We start from the raw sequence: 23,445 nt of genomic DNA on the forward strand, positions 1-23,445 counted from the left end.
TATATTGCCCTTCTTTTACTGTCACTGGGTCAAAATTCTGGAACACTCTCCTTAACAACTCTGGGTATGTCTACACCACATGGACTGCCTGTGTTCAAGAAGGCAGCTCACTACCACCTTCTCAAAGGTAATTAGTAATGGACAATAAATGCTGACCTAGCTAGCGAAGCCCATGTCCATTGAATGAATGAAGGATTTCAACCTTGTGATCATTTGGCCAAAATCTAAATTTGAGAAGTTAAGTTGCTGAACTTTTCATTCTATTAATTTTTTAAAGATGTTTCAGAATTGGTGAAGGCGATGGGGTGGAAATAATGGAAGACAGCAACTATAGCCTGTGTAGACTCCTGAAGGAAAAAGGCTGAAGAGTTCCTGGAACGTACATTTGAAAAAGATATTGCCTCAAGACAAAGTAATTAATGCAGAATGGGTGACCATCCATTTTGATAGTGGAACATATGAATAGGTGTAGGCCATTTGGCACTTCAGATCTGCTCTGCAATCCTTACGACCATGTGTGATCTGATTGTGGTCTCAGCTCCACTTTCCTGTCTGCACTTCATAGCTGTTTTATAGACATAGGAGGGGGTAGTGTGGTTCACATTCGTGATGTCGCTGGTGAGCAGGCCTATGCGTAGGAGGTGGGGGTGGTGCCAAAATGAAGACCACTTTTATGGGTAAAAATGTGGATTCCACTCCCTGGCACAAATTGAGTACTCAACGTGATGAACTATGAGATATCCTACAGAGAATGAATAATGTAGATTTAATCATTTCAGTTGCAAAGGTGGTTTTCTCAGTGAAAGCTCACCATTGATCCTTGGAAATCTTGTTGCATGGTGTCAAATATCCGGGACCTGACCAGAGGAGGATTGTCTGTGAACTAGGCTGAGGGAGAGCTGTGTTGAGATTCCCAGCTGATTTTTGAGAACTGGCTGCCTTGCTTTCACAATCTTGATTTAAGGGGTGCACTTCTTGAGTTTGAAACATGTTTTATCTGGTTTTCAAGGCCTGGGGTCAACTGGAGACCCCAACCACTGGTCTTGTGTTGTCTCAATCTCAATACTCAAGTAGAGGAGTTGGAGGTAGTTGATCACGACAAATGTTTTCCGTCCACTGGGGCCAGAGCTCCTGCACACCTGGGCTCTGGGACAACAGCGTGATTGAGGTGTGGAGACTTGAATTAAATATCTGGGTGATTCCTGCATGCTTCTCATCAATCCAGTGAAAGCTTTGGCACTTTCTAACTCTGTGATGACTTATAATTCTGCAGTCTGTCATTAATCCTGAACTTTGTTCTCTCGTGATTTTACTCCTGATTATGCAATGTTGTTTTTAATCTTGCTAAGAGCATGTGTTGAACACAGTCTTGTGATTTTTCTTTTCCCTTGCTTATCAGCCTGTAAATTCAGGATCACTATCTTTTGAATCTTTGCTGATGATTCTTCTACCAGCGATGGGACGGGTTGGGACCTTGTCTTCCTTTCTTCTTATGGAGAGTGATTTGAGTGTGTTGTATGTCTTAAAGGTCATGTGATACACATTTAATCCTTTTTAATGTACTGTAATTCTTGCATTTGTAAAGGAGTACATTCTTCTGTAATACCCTTTGCCTTAGTTATATGGAAGATGAGGAGCACCACAGCAGAATGGTGGGTGGGCAGGCAGATGAATAGGTGGTTGGTCTGGGGTGGACTGGACTTCCTTGTCATTGGCCCTGCTGATTGGTGTGTGGTTTTGCACACTCTTGCATAGTTAATTGGCCTTTGAGTTTCGAATATCTCTGGAGTGGGTTTCTGAGGTTACTTAATTGGCTGAAACCTTGAATTTCTTGTATTGATCTTTGCTGGTCTTCTCCAAGTATATACGTGAAACAGTGGTCGTTCTGTGCTTGGGTATTTGTTGTATATGGTGCTGAATGTTTGTTGCAAGTTCTCAAAAAAAAATTCCATCTAACTCAGTTTTGAATAGATTTAAAGACCCGACCTCCGCTATCTTCAGGGGAAGAGAATTCCATAGTCGAATGATCCTCGAGAGAAAAAAATTCTCATCTCCTAAAAGGAAGACCTTGTCATCTTAAACTAAGTCCCAGTCTGCTAGTTTTCCCCATAAAACAAAAGATCTTCCCAGTATCCATCCTGTCATGTTCTTCTCTCCTCTTCTTCCCCCACCCCACCCAACGCACACGCACACTGGAAATTGGCATGGAGCTGCTTAATTTATGCAGCAGGCAATTTTAATTTTTTTAAATTAAAATAATTTTTAATTTAATGGCAGGCCTGGGACTGAAATCTCCAGTCGTGCTAGCCTCCCCCTCCCACCAAAGGTGGTTCACTCCAGCAGGGTTTAATATAGCTCCCCACTTGCAGGGAGCTGGCGCATGATCCAACTGGGGAGGGGGGAGCCCCAGAAGGTGGGGTGCTGCTGGGGCACTGCTACCTTGGTGTTGCCACTTTGGTGCCAGCCTGGGCCTCCTGGTACTGCCCAAGGGACAAAGTACCAAAGTCTGGGGGCATCTTGGTGCTAGCCACTGGGCATGAGGCAGTGCTAAGGGGGTAGGGCCTCTGGGGGGGCACTCAGTGGAAGTGGGGAATTCCCAATGCCACTCTGCAGTTGGGATCGGTAGGAGAGGGAGCACTTGGGGCTGGACATCGGGGTGGGAGAGGGAAATCGGCACTGGGCGAGAGGGTGGGGGCTTCCGGACATTTTCATGGGGCCTGCGATCAGGTCTTGGGGGGGCTTGGTACAGCAGCATTGTGGGGTCACGGGGTTGGCCAGCGATCGGGAGACTGGCAGTACTGGGCCACTACATGTGTTCTGACCTTGGCACTGACAGATTGGCGCATGTACAGTGGCCTGCTCAGCGCTATTCTGCCAGCCTCTCTAGCAGGAATAGGCCCACTCACTTGTTTCCGGAGTGCTCTGCACTAGTGCACTCTGAAGAAAGCAGCAGGATTTGCTCCAGTTTTTTACGCAAATTCAATACTTTGAATTTTTTTGGGAGCCTCCCACCCAAGAAGTGACAAGGCTAAGTGGAACAGATAGTGAAGTTAGAAATTGAGTGGGATTCTATTACATTAGAAAAATGTGTTTTGTAGAGTTGAGTTAAGATAGAATTCACCTGGATGTGTAAACGTTGCAGGCTATCTAATGGGAGATCATATAGAAGGGAATACCTGCAAGCAGTTGAGGTTGTGCGAGAATAACAGGGCATTAATGTTGTTTGTTTTTAGTTATTTTGCTAAATCCTGGGATCAAGTTAATGCATGTGGTCAGAGTAGGGACTGTTTTAAAAATGAATGCGGTGTTGCTTTCTAGATGAATGTTTCTGGGCTAACAAATACATTGTTTAGTTCCGTTCAGTGCAAGACACTAATTGGGAAATAATCGTTCAATGTGGAAATAGAAAAAGGTAACAGGGTAAAGGGTAAGGATACTAAACTAGAAGAAGGAAAATTTAGCAAAATTAGTAGGAATCTGACTAAAATGGACAAAAGAGTTGAACAGGATGGCAGGTCACTGCAGAATAGGGTGAAAGGGAAATGTAAAAGATAACACAAAGCATAAACAGTATTGTTTTTATAAGCATAATTATCTGAATGCATTGGAGAGACTGCAGAAGAGATTAACAAAAATGGTTCCAGGGATGAGAAATTTCTTTGAAGATGGATTCGAAGGGTGGGACAGTTCTCCTTGAGAGAAGAAGGTTGAGGGGAGATTTGGTAGAGATGCTCAAAATAATGAGGGGCTGGACAGAGTAGCTGGGACAAAACTGTTCCTGCTCATAAAAGGAGTAAGAAGGAGAAGACGCTGATTTTCAAAAGAAGCAAATGTGATGAGAAAACACATTTTTGGGTGTTTGGATCTGGAATGCGCTGCCTGGAAGTGTGGTGGAGGCAGGTTCAATCAAAACATTCAAGCGGGCATTAGATAATTATTTGAACAGAACCAATGTTCAGGGGTATGCTGAAAAGACAGGGAAAGACATTAAGCCGTGATGCTCATTTGGAGAGCTGGTGCAAACATGATGGGCGAAATGATCTTCTGCGCTGTAATAGTTTTTAAAATTAAAGGAGTTAGGACCACTGAGATCTAGTGGTAGATGAATCATTGTCATGCTGTTGTTATAAATGCAAATAGAAATGTGGAAAATTTGTTAAAGGTCACTGCAAAAAGAAAGAATTTAATTCTGAAAAAAGTTAAAACTCCAGTTGATGAGCCCAATGTTTGAATCTGTAGGACATTCAACTACATGGACATCACAGCCAAAATTTAGCAAACATTCATGCAAAGTGATGAAGAACGGGGGCCTGACCAACAATGTCCTTACCCTTTCACACTCCACAGCTCAAAGCCTGCAACAGAAAAAAGGCCAAATGTTGTTAAATTGAAACACTGCTTGAGTTTATAGGGAAAAAAATGGACTGATTCCAGTAATTGGAATCAAAAAGCCATATAAGGAGAGGCTGAGTCTATTCCAGACTTCAAGAAAATAATCAGCAACAAAGCATGTCAGTTACCTGAATGGGCTGATTTCCAAAATTTCCTCTGCTCTTGTACTAGGTCCAGATAGTGACCAGGTGCATGTTTTCAAAGTTTGAGATCGTTGTTCCTATGCAGATTATTTCTCTGGCATCTGCAATGCTGTAACTATTGATCTGTTTGAATTTATTCATATCCTAGTGCAAAATTTACATATGGCTTCCCTTGCCTCTGGAACTCTTCCTGAATTAGCTCCTTGTTGAACTTGGGTTGGCACAAAATGGAAAACGTCAATAAGAAATCCTGTGACTTACCAGTTGATATCAATTGAATTTTTCCTATTTTGTTTTGCAACTCCAGTAACTAACAAGTTTGCAACCCTATCAAATTTGCAGAAACAGAAATACCTTTGACTGCTGGAAAGGCACAAAAAATTGCTTTGGAAATGAGACTGGTGATGTTGAATCTGGCACTGTGTGGAATTGTGAAGTCAAATGAGTATTTTGCTAGTCGTTTTAGTGAGTGAACAGATATCTCATTTGCTGAACTAATGGTCTTGTGATACTTGTATCATGGTGATTTGACAGGATATTTTTGCTAGTTTCATCATTATTGTTCAAAAACAGGATTTATGTGGGAATAAGCTTAGCTGTCGCTGTAACAACGTTTGTAAAATGCCCACAACTTCAATTGCATTGGATATTTCTCACCTTGGAAAAACCATTGTATGTTACTTTGAACAGCCTGTGGGTGGCACAGTGGTTGGCACTGCTGCCTCAGCACCAGAGACTGGGGTTCAATTCTGACTTTGGGTCACTGTCTGTGTGGAGTTAGCACATTCTTCCCATGTCTGCATGGGTTTCCTCTGGATGTTTTGGTTTCCTCCCACATTCCAAAGATGTACATGTTAGGTTGATTAGCCATGTTAAATTGTCCCTTAGTGTCAGGGTAGCAAGGTAAATACATGGGGCTACAGGGATGAAGCTTGCGTAGGATTGTTGGTGCAGTCTCAGTGGCCTGAATGGCCGCCTTCTGCATCGAAGGGACTCTGATTCTAAACCATTTTGTTGAAGGAAGACTCTCGTAAATGGCTAAAATAAAAGTTAAACACTACAGATGTTGGAGATCTGAAATAAAAACAGTGACTTGATTAGTCGCACTCTCTTTTGTTCTGACCTGTCCCAGAACTTCCATTCTACTCCACTCGTAATGACATTACTATCCCTCAGTTCTGTAGAAGAGTCATATGGACTCTAAACGTTAACTGTTTCTTTCTCCGTAGATGCTGCCAGACCTGACAAATTTATCCAGTATTTTCTGTTTTTATTTCTTTGGAAAACTCTGATTCTGAAGAAGAGACGTACAGACTGAAACCTTAACTCTGTTTCTTTTTCCACAGATGCTGCCAGACCTGCTGAGTTTTTCCAGAACTTTCTGTTTTTATTTGAACTCATAAACATTTATTTTGCAGAACTATGCAGTGAAGTAGGTTTATTTGCAGTATGCCTTTTGGTGGGCCGCAGGTTGTTTTGGTGTGTACAGGATGAAAGAGGGACAGATACAGAGTGAAACTATCCTGTAGTTGGGAAGAGCCTTAAATCATGTTGACACAGCCTTTAACCACTGGAAAAGATTGAGTATGCTGGCTGCTTCAAAGGGGATTTGTCAATCAAGCCGAGGTAACTAAAGAATCCTGTCAGGAGTGAAGTAAATTAAAATGAGCTTTATAATTTAAAGCAATATTAATGCTGTTTTAGACTGATGTTTGCTGCTGGTTAATCCATGAGACTTGGTAACTGTAAAACCTCTTTAGTTACTTGAGCAAACTGAACTTTTTCCATTGTGAATTTTCAGTGCACAAATAAAAGTATGGGTTCCTCAGAAAAGCTAGATAACAGTCAGATGCATGTCTGTTACGTTTGTCTTGATCTATGCAGAAAGAACTTGATCACATGTACATTACTTGCGTCAGTATGTTTCTGTTATGAAAAAGGTCACGGAACTAGCTTTAACACTTGTCTAGCTTATGCACTCAGATAAAGACTGGTTTTGAGAACTCTGGGACTAACATAAACACCATAGCCCCTTTACTCAGTCCACATTCAGGCATACAGTTGTTTGACCTCCTGCAATGCATTCACTGGTGAAGTATGACTGTGGAGTGTAGCCTGCCTTCTGAAGAATCATTGGGTACCTTCACATAGGAGTGCTGCATTGTTGGAAGTGAGAGATTAATCACATTTTTCTGCACAGTGATTGGGTGAATATAAAAGACCCTGTGATACTATTTATTTGAAAAAGAATAACCAGTTCTCTTGGTTTTTTTGACAAGATTTGCTCCTTTAATCATTTTTGCTGAAAAACAGATTAATGGGACAGGTCCTTTTTTTTTCTCGATTCTCAAATGGTTAACGTTCCAGGGAAGGACAGGAAACGTTTCCAGGGCACTCGGAAGCTTTCCTTGAGTGAGTGCAGCTTGACATTAACGACTGGGAGAAGCCCGGTACCAGCCACTTAGAATGAGAAAATCCTCATGATGAGGCAAAGCAGGAGTAGAGAAAGAAAGCAAAAGAAGAAAATCCTCATCGAGGGACAGCCAACGACAGTTACATATTTGCCTAAATAGATCTATTAGACTTTAAATTCCAGGTGAGACTCTTTCACTCCATTGTTGGAAGAGGATGTGATCATTGTTGTACAAGTACGTGCACTCAGCACAGTCCAATAGCACATATTTTACTGGAAAATAACTCATTTGAGGGAGTAATTTAAAGACTTGAAATCAGACTGTAGTTTCTGCTTGTTTCATTAGTTTATTCCACTAAGCATCAAGATTCCATGACTATTTTTCAACAGTGTTTCCATCCTTGTGAGAAGGTTTAAATAGGCAACTTCTGGATTAACCTGCTTTATTTTCCAAAGGGATTTGGAACAATCTTTAATTGAAGACATTGACCACATTCAGAACTAGAATCTGAGAGGCAGATTCTAAATTTCGATGCTGAGCAGTAAACCTGATATTGCAGATGGCTCTTTAGACACCTTACCTGAGCTTGCTTGCTTTCAAGATTTTAGAACTATAAAACAAAAAGATTTATCTGTCTGGTGTTGATCTGTGCTTAGATACAGCATTTTACAAATAAATTACACCCACAAAAGATTTGCAGTAAAATTTGTATTTTTATTGGAACAGTTTTTGAAATAAAATTTTTAGATATTCTTTCACCAAAACCTTAACAAAATCGAATCTTCTCACTCTGGGCAAAAAGCTACATAAAGCTGTCCTTGATTTAATCTGAGAGCCTCTTCTTTAAATTCTTGTCAGGATCACACTTTTTAGCTGTTAACATCTCCTGTAGACTTCGAAAGAGCATTAATTGGTTGCAGGCAGGCCTTCCATTGCCCTTCACTCAGGAGAAAGTCATGCTTTTGAGAGCTGCCAGACAATCTGGCCAACAGATCTCCAGTCCCTGCAGCGATAGTGTTGCAGTGGACTAGAGAGGAAATGCAGGAGGAAGCTTGAGACTAAGGGGGCAATCTTGCCAAAAATATTCTAAGTGCTGAACAAGTGTGAAAACGAGAGAATCGTGCCGGTTTTTTGGGCAAGCTCCCAGATGCAATCTTATGGCACTTAGGAAAAAAAATGAGGCAAAGTGTGATTCTTCACATTGGGAAGCTGACTGCAGATTGCTAGAGGGCGCTATTACACATGTGCCCTGATCTCTCTCTCTACTGTGCACAGTGTACCCACCACCCCCCCAATGCCTCGGCAATCCCCAGTGCAGAGTACACAGCCTCTAAGGAGCTCCTCACGCCCTGCTTCCCTTCAGGCCCCACCCTGCCCAGTGGGTACTGCCAGAGTCCCAGGCTGGCACCGGCCAAGGGGCACTTTCTGCCCCTGACCATGGGGAAGCCTCAATGGCCTCTGGTCCTATTGGTGAGGCCATCACATCAGGTCCCCATTGGTGGGAACCATTCGAGATCTTCGAGTGAGAATGTCCACTGGCGGGGTCATTGAGGCAGGTGAGCCTGGATGGTTGTGTCCTGGGTTCACTAACAATATTAAAATGAGCAAATGAATATTAGATTGCAAGGCTGATTATGCTGGCAGAACAGGGCCAGTGATATTATGAGAGGCAAGAAACCAGGCACGTCTGATTTTTCGTGTCTCACATCATCTTACCAGCTCGCCACGCTGATCGATCAGCATGATGAGCCGGTAAGATCATCCCTTAAGTCTGGGCATAGGAGGCCTGGGTAGATTCAAAGGGTCCCAGGGTGGGGAGGATAGGGAACGTAGAGGGGAGGCAGGGGAGGGCAGTGGTGCAAAGGGATGATTGGGGTCTGCGGAGGGAATCCCATCCCTTCAGTTTCACGCTCCCGCTCATCTAAAAATCCACTGACGGGAGAGCATGAAATTCCGGTCATAGTTTTTAAATAGTATTTATGATTTGAGGACTGTGACAGTGTCTTCACTGTGTGTGCTGTATGTCTTACAAGATGACATTGGTATCTCCCTAATATTTTAATTTCAAACCCAATTGTCTCACAAACTTCTGATTTTTGGATTCTTGGTGATCTGGGGTACAGTACCGTGTGATGACACTTGATCTTTCTTAAGTTAGGAAATTTAATTGGAAAATCAACTTTTCATTGGAGGATTTTGGAGCTATATTCTCTTAATCTTCCATGATGTATCATACCACTTTTTGGTCCCATTTAGAAACTGTTGATTCTAAAAATTGAATAATTATGGTTATTATATTTGGTGCAAATTAGTGGGCACTTAGCCCATGTTCTGAAAGAGCAAATTTGTTAATGTCAAGAGTCTATCTTGATTTTCTCTTATCCCAAAATATTACCTGTAGTATCATAGTTAATTTTTTTGTACTTACGGCATCAAGCACTAACAATTCTCTAATTGATTACGTGACTTGAGAGACATTCTACCCCAGAACTGTTGCAAAATCGGAAAGTAGAAATGAGTCTCCTGACTTGAGATTGGGTCAGATTTTGACACATTTATTGTGTTTTGTGATGGTTGTTGTGTCCTTTTATGGTTAGCATAGATTCAGCAAGTTAGTCAGTGACACATAGCCATAATTGCATTTCCTGTTGCTTCCCTAATGGCTTTGGAGATCAGCTCTTTTTAAAGGCTTGCCAGCTTGTATTAAGATTATGACTGTTGTACGATTATTTGCCTGGGAGAAAAATGTTGGACAGTCAGGAAGGGAATCCTATATTTGAGTTTTCTCTCATTGTTTTTGTAAAGACGCCAGTAATTTTTGTTTGTTCTACTCTTTACTTTTTGGATTCTGTGCATAATGCTCAGTAATTCTGAAATGGATTTTTGAAAGTTATGTAGCCTATGTTTAATTCCTGAATCTTAAATAGTGATGTGCTTGAGGCTGAAACAAAAGATCAGAAATGGAGCTGATACTGCTGTTCAGTGTAAAGTTTTATTAGTGTCACAATTAGGCTTACATTAACATTGCAATGAAGTTACGGTGAAAATTCCCAAGTTGCCACACTCCTGTGGCGCCTGTTTGGGTATACTGAGGAAGAATTTAGCATGGCCAATCCATCAAACCACATCTTTGGACTGTGGGAGAAAGGGAACTCGTTTTTCAGAACATTTTTTGGCAAGCGGTGTGACTTTGAAAATACCCAGGAAAGTGCCACTTCGCGAAAGAGGACCAGAGCACCCGGAGGAAACCCCCACAGACACTGGAAGTGCAAACTCCACACAGGCAGCAAGCCAAGCCAGGAATCGAACCTGAGTCCCTGGTGCTGTGAGGCAGCATTGCTAACTAACCACTGTGCCACCGTGCTGCCCTTAAGGAAAGGAATTCAAGCCCAACTATAGCTGATTTCCCTGAAGAATTTGTTTAAATGTTATGAGAAATAGTGAACTGTTGCTTGACTGATAATGAGTAGTTTTTGTCTTTGTTTTAATTTTCAGCCTCAGGATAAAATTTGTGGACCAATGTTTTGGTGTGAGAAACCATGCTTCAATTTGATCTTTATTTCAGTTTTAGACTTTATTTCATATTCATTTTTGTTTTTAACAAATGCAATTTTTGAAGGATGGACAATTGTGTATTTCCATGCTGTAGAATTTTACGGTACAGGAAAAGGTCATTTGCCTGTGTTCTGTAGGCTTACTAATCTTAGTGTGACTGTTTTTTTATATATATTAGCCATCTGACATAGGTTTGGTGATATTAAAAGTGGATAGGTGGAATTCACCCAAATCATTCTAAGTGCCAAATTCATGTAAAAGCTGGAGTAAATCCTCCTGCTTTTGTCAGCACGACTTTCAAAATGAATTTCCCACAGAGTAGTGCATTAAAAATCAGTGGGGGGACTTTTTCCACCAACACTGCGGTGACACTCCCAGTCTCGATCATTCACCAGCCCCGCGATCTTATGTTGCTGGCTGCGAGGGCCCCCTGCACCTGATTGCAGGTCTCCCAAGGTGCCTCTGGGATTGCCACCAACGCTTCTACTCAGGGGACTAAGGAAATTTGGTATGTCTACTACAACTCTCCAACTTCTGCAGATGCAACCATATAAAGCATTCTTTCCAGTTCTATCACAGCTTTGTATGGTTCCTGCTCTGTCCAATACCCCAAGAAACTACAAAAGGTTGTGAATGAAGCCCAGTCCATCACTCAAACCAGCCTCCCATCCATTGACATTGTGCCTACACTATGCTGCATCAGAACAGCACCAGCATCAAGGACCCCATGGTACCCCGGACATTCTCTCTTCCATTGGGAAAAAGATAGAAAAGTCTGAGATCACGTACCATTCGATTCAAGAACAGTTTCTTCCCTGCTGCCATCAGACTTTTGAATGGGCCTACCTTGCATTGTTGATCTTTCTCTACACCCTAGCTTTGACTGTAGCACTATATTTTACATGCTCTCCTTTCTTCCCTATGTACGGTATACTTTATCTGTACAGCATGCAAGAAACAATACTTTTCACTGTATACTAATATGTGACAAATCAAATAACTTCGCCCCTCTGGCAGTGTCAGGGGTCCAGGCTGGCACTGCCAAGCTGGCAAAGCCTAGGGGGCACCCCCCCACCTTACACTCGGCCTCCATGGGGCCCCCTTCATTCCAGCAGGGTCAGGCTGCTGGCTTCTTGTTAGTGGAGTAGCTGTTGTAAACCCCACTGGAGTAAAACACTCCTGGTAATGGAGGAGAGGTGAGCAGGTGCAGGACTGCTAATAATTATTAAATAGTAAAATTCAAATTTAAATTTAAATATTTTGATCAGCTCCGTACAATTTCCGGCATGGAGCTGCTGACACCAGAATTCTGGAGGCTGGAGATGTGCCCAACGGGAAGCCTACTACGTGGTCTCCACTTAGGTCTCCTAGCTGCTACAGCACCACAGTGGGCTGAGAGAATTGCCTCTGACTACTTTCAGGGTGTTAATGTTCTTTGATCAATCTATGACCATTCTTATGCAAGATGTAATTTTTCCCACTTTTTTTCATAGTCTATTCCTTTTTTTCCTAGGACTTTTTTTGGCAAGTCCTCTTTTAGCATAAGTGCTAACCAACTGGCAAAAAAACTAAGAGTCACCAAGAGCATACGATTCTGTACAGTAGTGTTTGACAAATGTCCAAGTTTGAAGTTGCGCTGGTCTGAATTGCGTGTGTATATGTAAGCTGGAGAAGTCTCTGCATCCAAGATCTGCTTTCATATTGGCAGTAGCTTTTTTGGCATCCTCCTGGCACAAATTTAAATTTTTGGGGTTGCTGTCAGCTACGTGAAACCCCACGCAATGGGAACTGATGACACCATTACAGCAGTAGTCATACATACCCATGTGCATGCAAGGATATTAAAATAAGTAGAGAGAATTGAGTCAGTACTTCAACTGTGATGGTTAATTGCTTGCCAATGAGCTCAAACTTCTAGTGCTGCCACCCTGTAATTTTCAAAATATAGTGTGTTCTGGTTATGTCTAAATTATTGAGCATTTTGGTTTTGTTAAATGTTTCTAAAATTATAAGCCAGAATATACTTTTGCTGGATTTTTAAAAGCAGATTGGTGTTCAAACTTAAATTACAATACAAAACTGTGTTCCCTTTTGAAAATTACATTCCTAGACATGCCTCATATATACCATTCATCTAGTTACGCCTTACTATAGGATCTGACACCATGGAGTGGATACTACCCTTTGTTTGGCCTGAATTGTTAAAGTGGTTGCTTCCCAATCCAGTTGAAAATACTGGTACAGTAGAGTTAATTTAAAGAGAATAAAACAAATCATATAAATTTTAGAACAGCAGTTAGTCAATTAGCTAAGCCAGTATCATGCTTCAGTGTTGAACTTGAACAAAGTTACATTTTATTTGTTCTATTTATTTTGTCCCAACAGTGCAACATACTCTTCAGGTTGCACCTTGTTTCCCTGCATAGAAGGCATGCACAAGCTTTTACAAATAGATCTTTTTAAGGTGCATTGAAGCAAGTGGGGTTATGCTTTTCTATTGCAGATTTGAGATTCCACATTGTCTCTTCAAATGTGGTTTACCTGAGTAATTCTGTTTGCACTATTTTATATTCACACCATCACATCATTTCATGTGATACTTGTACTTGGTCTAAACTCAAATATGGTTTTGTTGTGTCAGTGGATGCAATTTGCCACAAGATGAAACAAAGGAGATTTTAAGTGTTTATCATGTTTATTTTTCAGGCAAAATCATGTCTCCAGTGTCCCCTTTGCCGATGAGAGAATGTTTAACCATTCAACAATTTCCAGCTGCAAGTGTAATGCATGCTGATGTTGCTGTAATGTGGTTTATCTCTTGGTTGCAAAATAACAGTGCTCTACACTCTGCTTCTGGTGCTGGGACTGCCAGTGGTGACTTCTCATATGAAATGAAGATAAAATGTTGTAACTGAGGGAATAAAGCACACTCTGTTTGCTTAGAAAGTGGGTTTGTATTTAGCATCACGTATGTTTGACTATGAAATAATTTCAGACTATATGCATGTATGATAGCAGTGTACTGTCACAATCCCCCACCATGTATCAGAGACAGGTCACATTTGCAGAAATGTTCTGATTATAAACTGAGACGATGTTTATTTCTAATCAGATTGTGGGACTGAAGGATAGGTTGGGGAGAGCTGCAAGTGAAGTAGTGCAATCTTAAAGCAGCTTATGTCTGTAACTGTGGTTCCTTTGTATCTCAAATTTGTGAAATCCTATTGTAAACTTAAAACAAGCTGTGTTACTGTAAAATGTACCCCAGGTTAACTTGTGCAGATAAAGCACTGTTATAAATAGTTTCCCTTTAGGCATATTGTCTTATGATTATTAATCCTAGCTAGTACTCTATGTTCTGAAGCTGCTGACAAAACATTTATTCTCAGCACAGTCATATTCCCTTTATTAATAGTCACAACCCACATTAGCTTCTGTATTAAAAAAAAATCTATAAACTTGGATACACACGTCAGGTTCATTTCAGTATTTTATTAAACCTGCATGGGGATGGAAATGCTTTATTTACAGAGCATTTTATACGTTTGTTTTAAATGAGCCCCTTCACTTTAGGAAGGAGCAAAAGACTTAATATTGTCTAATAAAGTAGAGTTGTTCACTTCAGAAAGCTTGACAGAATGAAGGTGTATCATGGATGACTCAATCCATCATGTTACTGCCCAAGATATCAATCTACTTACACGTGTCTTGAGTTGCCATTGTAAACATTTACAAGGCTGCATTCCGTTCTAGGGATTTAGTTGAATGTTATGAATTACATGCTCATCATTCCTATTTATGAACCACAACTTCACTCCCTTCAGTCTGAATGGCATATGTGTGCATATACCTGAAAGATAACTGCTTTGGTAATATGTCGTTGCATCATGTTGGCACAGTTGGACATTGTTTTCCTTTGCCAAAGCAACTAGGTAATCCGGGATCATGCTGGAGAAAAATGATAACCTCAGGCTTTTCCTCCGCATGCCTCTTTAAAATGTTGTCCAATAACTCTCAACAATAAGATACTAGATGACTTTTTCAGTAAGGGTGGGGCGATTTGTTGAGCTATTTCCACTCTTATGACTTCTCACCTCCCTCTCTTTGCCTACCAAATAAATTTTACCACCGGGTCACCTCCCCATAAAGTTTCTTTCCTACATTATCCCCTCCCCAGGTGATCTTGTGAGATGGCCCCTTGAACCCATTCCCCTTAAGCTGCTGACCACTCAATTTATCCATCTGCCTTCCATGCTACCAAATGCTGTCTTCTCGGGTATTATTTCCTGATGTTGAGGTGCCTCTTTCCCCCCTACCCCTTTCAAAACGACTGCTATTGCTCTTTTTTTAAAAAAAAGCTTTTGACCGTTCTCTTATCTCTAAAGTGTAATTCCTCAGCAAAGTCCTTGAATGTATTTGCACAACTTCACATTTGAATCTCTGGAGCCAGATTTCTGTCCCAGCACCGAGCTAAAATGGACATGATAAAAAATGATAGCCTCTCAGGATATTACAACATGCTCACACTTTCTTGACCTCAGCAGCTTTTTACATGATTGTTAGTGCTCCTGACTCTGAGCTTTTGCACATTCCCCTTCTTAACTTTGTCCCACCGTTTGTAAAAATGCATTTAGCTGCTGAGATTCCAAATCCAAAGTTCCACCTTTAAACTCACCCATCTCTCTTCCACTTTACGACCCCCACCCCCACCCAATTAAAAGCCAAGCCTTTGATCAACCTTTTGGTTTGGACTGAGGCGAGGAGAAATTTCATCACCCAGTAAGTGGTGAATCTGTAGAATTCACTGGCACAGAAAGTAGTTGAGGCCAAAACTTTGTGATTTCAAGAAGGAATTAGTTGTGGCTCTTCGGGTTAAATGATCAGGGTATTGATTTGATGATCAGCCAAGATCATGACGAATGACGGAGAAGGCTTGAAAGGCCTATTCCAGCTTCTCTTTTCAAAGTATGTTTCTGTGTTACTTCTAATGTTGCCCTCATCTTGTAAAGCATCTGTGAAGAGCCTTGTGCTGTTTTTCCCCCCATGTTGGAGGCATTATATGAATGGAAGTTGTATTTAAATTTTCCCCTCTGATGTTTGATACCTTCTCTTAGGTTACTGCTGTGTAATTCCCCTCAGACATGTTATTTTGTAATCCTTTCTAAACATGTTGATGGATAATAAGCAGTGCTCGTTTCTTTGATTTTTGAGGTTAAAATGAACCTCCATTTTAGACTTTGCAAAGATGTACTCTTCTTTTGGTATTGCTGCAATGGTTATCTTAAGGCTGCAAGATCTTAATATCCATCTGAGTAAATATTGACGACTGAAATTGATATCTACAATAAAAGTTTTCTTCTGCCATACTATTCTGAATCCATCATTGAATTGAAGATGTTCACGTTTTTGACTGTGCCTCATCCTTTTATTTGTATTTTTGAAGAAAGATAACATTTCTGAATGCAATACATGCCTTCTCTAAATAGTTCAGAGTTATAGAGGTTTGGAATATGCAACACAAGGGAGCTAGGTTGGAAAGAACATGAACTGTAGCTAAAGGCTGACTAGAATGTTCAGGTGGCAACTTTATGACTTTTTTCTTAAATGAATAGGAAGAGGTATTACTAATGGCCAAGTTTTGATAAACATTTTTGCTTTGAATGAAATAGTTGATATAACGATATTGTCCATAAATGACAACTAATTTTAGCACATTTGTTGTTAAATTTTTGTTAATTTCCAAAGTCTAATGAAGATGCTGATCTGTTAACAAAATATAACCTGTGCTTCTTGTTTCAAGAGGTTTATGGGCTAGAACTATCTTTACTAGATTAAAGGTGCAGATCCAGGGCCCTAGTTACATGTTTTGTTTTTCAATTTTTTTTAAAGAAAAATGTGTACTTAAAACATTGAACATCTGTTTTCTCAGACGAGCATTTTGTACAGGAAAAGGTTAGCTCTATCGTGCAATAACTTTTATTCAATTGAAGTTTATACTTCATAATTACTTTCCCCTTTTCCTCCGGTCCCTAAAAAAAACTTTACAGTGGAATGAAGTATAATGGTGTGCCTAGCATTTCGCTTGGTGCCCAAAGGTATGGGCCTTGACATTTCTGATAGTTTTCATTGGGAAAATTTGGTTTGGCTGATGATTTTAAGCTTCAAAGCTGTATAAAAGATGTTTCTTTTAAAGTAGCTAGATGCTCAACAGAAGTCTTAATTCATGTTATCCATCTGTAATATGATGGTGTCCTGGTGTGTTAAAAGCTAAATTCAGGGCCAGATCAGATATCTCAGTGCTCTTGATGTGGCTAGTTATGTGCTCTTCCTTTTCAAGGACATAGAGGCAACCCAAAAACAACCTGTTATTAGAAACTAGAACAACCAGAGCCAGCAGCTTTGGAAAAAAAAAGGCGAGAGTAGAACTGCTGGAAGGTGCTCATTAAAGTTTGAGACCAATTATCACAAGCAAAGTACTCTATTGCATATCATGAACATGCTGAGGGATTGAAAGCATTTTGCTTAAACAGCTCAGAATAATGTTAACCCTTGTTGACACTTTGATTAACTTGATAGCTGTGAGAACATCTTCTAACTTTGTTTTCCATTTCACTTTTTTCTGGAAAGAACCATGTTGAATTACATCTCCTATTTTCAAAGTCGCACTGACTGATGTTGTTCCAATGTTTCCTTTTGAGGCAGAGCAGTTCTTTCATCATTGCTTATCACTGACTTCTTGGGAGGATGGTAGTTTTTTTAACTTGATAGATGAACAAATGGGAATGTTCATTGAGAATTTTATGTTAACTCAAAAACAAATCAGTGGCAGATGGGTTTAGCAGCCCAACTTTTCACATTTTCGATTTAAAATGATTTTTCATGTTTCTGTACTACTTTCTGTGCTGTATTATTTCTACGGTTCTTTGATATAGAGTTCCAGAGTGCGACACTTGTGTTCTCTATAAATATCCACCACTAGAAGCTCACAATGTGCCATTTCTTCAGGAAATTTTTGAGCACAGACATAAGGCAACTCCAATAACCGTAATTGGTTCTTTGGTCATCTATCCATATTCTAAACAAGTGCTTGACAGAAATCTTGTTGAGGATTGATGCCACCTAAATTAAGTCTCCTTATTTGGTGATAATGTCCACCAGTTGTCTAGCATGTAGTGTAGCGCTTGTCACCAAAGCAAACCTTTGGTTTGTCTTTCTACTTTCCTGGAACCATCTCCTTTATTTCACCCCATCACCTCTCATTCAAAGTGCTCATTTTCCACTGATCAATTAATAACCTGACAGCTTTCTAAATATCTTGCTGCTTCCTTCCATTAGTGTCTGCACCAAAGAAATTCTGAACCATGGTGATTTTTAATGCTTATTTCAACTCATCATGGTGCTCCCCTAACTTCTCTCAGTCTTTCCATCCATGTAAAATCCCCATATCATCTCATTTGACCTAGTTATTATCATTGTGTCAATCCGAGATAAAGCTGTGTCTCTGGGCACAGTAGGAAGTTGCACAACATCAGGTTTATTTGGTATCATGAGCTTTTAGAGTGCTACTCCTTTATTAGGTAAGTGATGAAAAATGAACTGTCTTTCTTTCTTTGCTCTCTAATTTCCCCCCTCCTTTATCCTGCGTCCCTAAGAAAAACTCTTTCAATTAATTTATAGCTGCACTTTCAAAATCCTAGTTGTCTACCTTTTTGACATTCCATTTGCCACAACATTTCTGCAGCTATCAAGCTGGTAGGCCACACCCCTGCCTTTACTTGATGGCTTATTCCCCATTAAAATGTTACTTAGGCACACTAGCTGTTCCTCTAGTGTACTGTATCTTCCATATTTTCACTCCCAAACTACAGTACTAAAATGCCATTGATGTAAAGGTATCAAAAAAAATTCTGAACAATAAATTTCTGGATTGTGGAGGTATTTTAAGGCTCATAGTGAGGGAAGGGTTATAAGCAAGGTTGAAATTGCAAAACAAAATGGTAAGGAAATTGGAGCATGGTTTCAAGAGTATAAGAAAGTTAGGAGTTTAATAGTTTTGAGAACTTGAGAGAGAGAGTTAGATTAGTCTCAATTTAAGCAGGGGTAGACCATTCAGTCTCTCTTCTACCATTCAACAAGATCAGTGGCTGATCTGATTCTGGTCTTAACAGCACTTTTCTGCATGCACCCATACCTTTGACTCCTTTGTCAGTCGAACGGGGAGGTAAAAAATATGAATCAGTGTATTTGAGCTTAAAGGAAAGTTTTGAGCACATTCATACTATCATAGTAGGTAAAGACAGGTTTTGGTAAAGGCTGGAGGGTGAAATTTAGAGAATAAGCTGTCGAGCTATTTCTCATGTCTTGTTCAGAAATGGAGAAGATCTGCTAGCCTAGTTCCTCCATTCCTGAAGCACTGTTTACTATTGGGCAGATTTGTGTTTTAATGGAATTGACAGTTGTTTAGGGAATTAAGTCCCTGGAGTGAAAGAGAAAGACAGCTTTGGAATTGAAAGAGGTGTTAAATGAGATCCAAAATGCTGATAGATGAAAAAGGATTGTGGAGCTAGTTATCAAAGCTGACAAAGTGGTGGTGATTGGTTAGACTAGTTAGAGTATGAACAGGGGGATTCAGTGATATTGTCACAGTTTGACCGCAATTTTAATCCCATGATCTGACAGGAAATCCTTCATGGCTTACTCAAAGTCAGACTTTTTAATGAGCTATGGTAGGTAAATTTAGTAGACTAGCAGAAGTATGGTGTTGATGAAACAATGTTAAGGATAATGGCATGGAATCTGAAGTTAGTGTTCAAATATTAAGTGCTGGCAGATAAGATTAGGTGGAAGTTCAGGTGTTTCTAATGTGTCATTGCAGACTTGATGGGCAGAAGGGCCTTTTCTGTGTTCTGATTCTGTGAATAAAATCATTGAATTTTATTGCATAGAAGGAGGCTATCCAACACACTATACCTGTGCTAGTTCTGTACTGTCTTCTTAGTCTATTTCCTTTACCATTTCAAATATTTATATTTAACCACTCATTTAAATGCTGTCATTGATTTGACTACCGTCACTGTCTCAAAAAGTCCATTCCATGTCTTCATAAGCCTCTGCATAAAAAAGCTTCTAATTTTATAAGGAAGAAAGTGGTATGGCCTCAGACTCAGTGGTTAACCCTGCTGCCTCACGGCGCCAGGGACCCTGGTTCAATTCTTGGCTTGGGTGACTGTGTGGAGTCAGCACATTCTCCCCATGTGTCTGGATGGGTTTCCTTCCACAGTCCAAAATACATGCTGATTAAATGCATTGGCCATGCTAAATTCTCCCTCGGTGTACCCGAACAGGCACCGTAGTATAGCAACGAGGGGATTTTCACAGTAACTTCATTGCAGTGTTAATATAAGTCTACTTGTGACACTAATAAATAAAGTTTAAAAACTTGTATTTCACCTCATTAAAAGGATCATTGATTTTCTTCCCAATAAATCAGACCAATGATCATTTTTTTCCCTGACAGTTGTTCCCTCTAGTTAGTTTGTTTGAAAACTGAAAATGTGAAACTGAGTTTTATCCAGTTCAGATCAGTCCAAAAAACAGTTCTGAGAGAACCAGTCTTTGATCTAACTCGTTATTGAAATGTGTAGAGTGAAGAATAATTGAGATCATGGCTAACGAATGAAATCATTGCTGTTGAAATTTTCACATTCAGAACATGATCGTGTAGCTATTTATAGATCATGAGGGAAGAAATATTGTACACTTTCTAATAATTACCTATTAGACAGCCCAATTTACTTTGAGCTAATTTGATTCATGCTGGTAGTTTTCAGATTTGGAGTCACTTTGTAATTTCCGGAAGGCTTCAAAACATGCTGAGAGATTGAACATGCCAAAACTTCCTTTCAGATGTTGCATCCTAAATTGTAATTTTTAAAAAATTTCTCAAATTTATCTTGCATGGATTAGGTAATAACCTCTCCCTAATTTAAAAATATTTAAGTAATGCCTTTTACATATAAAAATGCCACAAACTCAATCTAGTCTAATAAAAATCTTAATTTAAAGCACTTCTCCTGAAACATGAGAAACTCATAATTGTCAGGATTAAGCCATTGCATTATTGGGACAATGAGACCTCTGAGCACCCATGCTGGAGATGAACGTTGATTGGTTGAATGCTTGTACTGTTCACATTACTGGAAGTCAGATATAGAGATTTGTTTCTATATCTCAAACTTGAGATTAAATGAGATACCATTTCCTCCCAGCTGCTGAGGATCAACTTGACTACGAACAGAATTCTTACAATGAAGGGAAGAAAATCAGAGAGCCATCTCAGAACAACAAACACCCACCTATTAGCAGCAAAATGGGCAGCATGCAGAGGGACTTGGAACAAATGTCAACAGTGTAACCTTGAACTGAAGTTTTTTGATTGTCGCCATTTATAATTTTATTTCAGATTTCTTCCATCTGTCAGATCAGGGGATGATGTATTGAGCTTTCTGACTGAACTGAGATCTGTTTTAAATTGGTTGATTGGTGAGCCTTTATGTCTGGGGAGGTTTCAGGCAAGCCCTCCCACGCTGCCTGGAACATAGTAGAAACAATAATGAGGCAGGTTGTAGGTTTTCACTGTGAAATGGCCCTGAAATGGATTGTGCTCATGTTCTCCTTACACATACTAATTATACAGAACAAGACTGAGCATCTAATTCACTTCTCGTTAAAATGACCCTTCTAGAAACAAAAATGCAGTTGGAGGCTTAGGTGGATGGTAAAACACTCAGCAGTGCTTTACAGACAAAGGCTAGGGAGATTTTAACAACTAGATCCCATCAGCATAGTCAGCCTCCTGTCTGAATCCAGAGGGAAGTGCTATCAGAAGGATGTCACCTGGCACCGAGGCAGGTGGGTTACAAGAAAGTCAAGAGGGGATGGAGAAGCAAGTTTAGGACTGAGGCTTATGGTTTCCTTTTGAGGCCTGAAGGAAAATTCCTCCTGACCCACAAGTACACAAAATAATAAAATGATCATGCCTCTCTGGATCTCTTCTAGTTCTGACAGCTCATCTCACTGGCAGGGAAGCCAGGAAGGATTTCCTGTCCAGAATTTGGATTAAAATTGCAGTCAAACTGTGACAATGTCATTGAATTCTCCTGTTCATGTTTGAAAAGGAATATCACTGACTTCTGTGGGTCAGTAGAGTAAGTTCACATTGCTGTATGTGAGTAGGTAAAGGGATTGGTGCTGTTAACCCACTGAGGCCATTTTAACTGCTCTGTTTCCTCTGGGTGGGATGAGTTAAAATCAATCCATCAGTGTGCATATATGACAAATATTAAGTGCACCAATAAATGGTTTGGTGCTTCAGCCCCCAGCGCTGAAGCATCAGGATTCGAAATGACTATTGGAACTGACTTATTGAGTTGCTAAACTCTTATCAGATCACAGTAGGCTCTCTAATACTGTGACTAGCTGTTGTAATAGTAAAACTCTTGACATTTTTCTGGAAGTCCCCAATGCCTGAGATTTTTTTTCCATAGATGTAAATTTTCCATTTATTGAGTGACCACTGTTCATCAAAATATTGGTTGGTCAAATTAGCTATTTTTTTAATTACACCTGGTTGAAAGGAACATGATGGCAAGAGTAAATGACATAAGAACATAAGAGTTAGGAGCAGGAGTAGGCCATCTAGCCCTTCGAGCCTGCCCCGCCATTCAATAAGATCATGGCTGATCTGAAGTGGCTCAGTTCCACTTTCCTGCTTTGTCCACTTGCTTAGGTTTTTTACTACACGAGTAATTTGTTCTAAGTCTGTTTATCCTAAAGCAATTGCTGATGTAGTAAAGCTTTTCATTATAATTATCCTAGAAACCCTACAGCACAGAGGCCATTCAGCCCATCAAATCTGCAATGACCACAATCCCACCCAGGCCCTACCCCCACATATTTACCCACTAATCCCTCTAACCTACACATCTCAGGACATTAAGAGCAATTTTAGCTTGGCCAATCAACCTAACCCGAGATCTTTGGACTGTGGGAGGAAACCCATGCAGACATGGGGGAAACCCCACACAGCTCATTAAGTAATTGTCAGAAATGCAAGCAGAAGTTCATCATGTAGTAAATAGATGTTATTGGAATCAGTGCAAAAAATGTGCATCTCATGTTGTTAAGCAATTAGTCAAGAACTCCTTATGCAACCATAAAGCAGAGGTAAAATATTAAGATTGTTGATGGTGTGAGGGAAAGCCTACAGAAGTATTGGTATGGGACTTGTCATAGTCAGAATGGATGGGATGTAGACACCAGGCAATTGAAATATGGTGGAAAGAAACATGATTCTGGTAGCTGTGAGAGTTGATTTGTTTCTATTAGATGTTGATTAACAACTTAGTCCTAGAAATGGTGATAGAGAAGGCGAGGAAAGGAAGAATGACCGAACTATATGATGGCAAGGGAAGAACAAAAAATGCAAGCAAAGTTGATGAAATTTTCAGTTGACAGTAAGAACAGAATGCAGCAGTCATCAATCTTGTGGGAAAACAGGTGAGGCAGAGAACCTGTGTACAACTGGAATTTTGGGGATATCTCATTGTGATATTATTAATCACAAAACTCTTGTATTCAGGTTAAAATTTCTCTAGATTTCCAAATAGGATCTGTTTGCTGATCATGAAACCACTATCCAAACTATACTCCTGTTCCCCATTTATGCTAGGATATTTGTCTGACATACAATAATTAAATGCAGAGATGGGATATTTCTTCAGCTTGGCAGACGTCTGACATGTTGATTCTGGAATTTCACCATTCTAAACGTGACTTCAAATTCACTGCCTCCATAGTCAAAATGGGACTAAACAATGGAAAGCTCGAGTGTCAGTGAGGATGGGAAAATAATTTGGTGTTATGACTGGAGGAGCAGCGAA

At 40.1% G+C, this 23,445-nt stretch overlaps 1 protein-coding gene across 1 annotated transcript in view; it reads left to right on the plus strand.

Moving 5' to 3' along the window:
* gna12a (guanine nucleotide binding protein (G protein) alpha 12a) overlaps positions 1-23,445 on the plus strand; it is a 99,380-nt gene that overhangs the window by 62,652 nt on the left and 13,283 nt on the right. The window lies entirely within an intron of this gene.

Source organism: Carcharhinus amblyrhynchos, chromosome 18 (assembly GCF_965287045.1).
Source record: "Carcharhinus amblyrhynchos chromosome 18, sCarAmb.v2.hapA, whole genome shotgun sequence".
In the NCBI taxonomy this organism is placed as follows: Eukaryota; Metazoa; Chordata; class Chondrichthyes; order Carcharhiniformes; family Carcharhinidae; genus Carcharhinus; species Carcharhinus amblyrhynchos.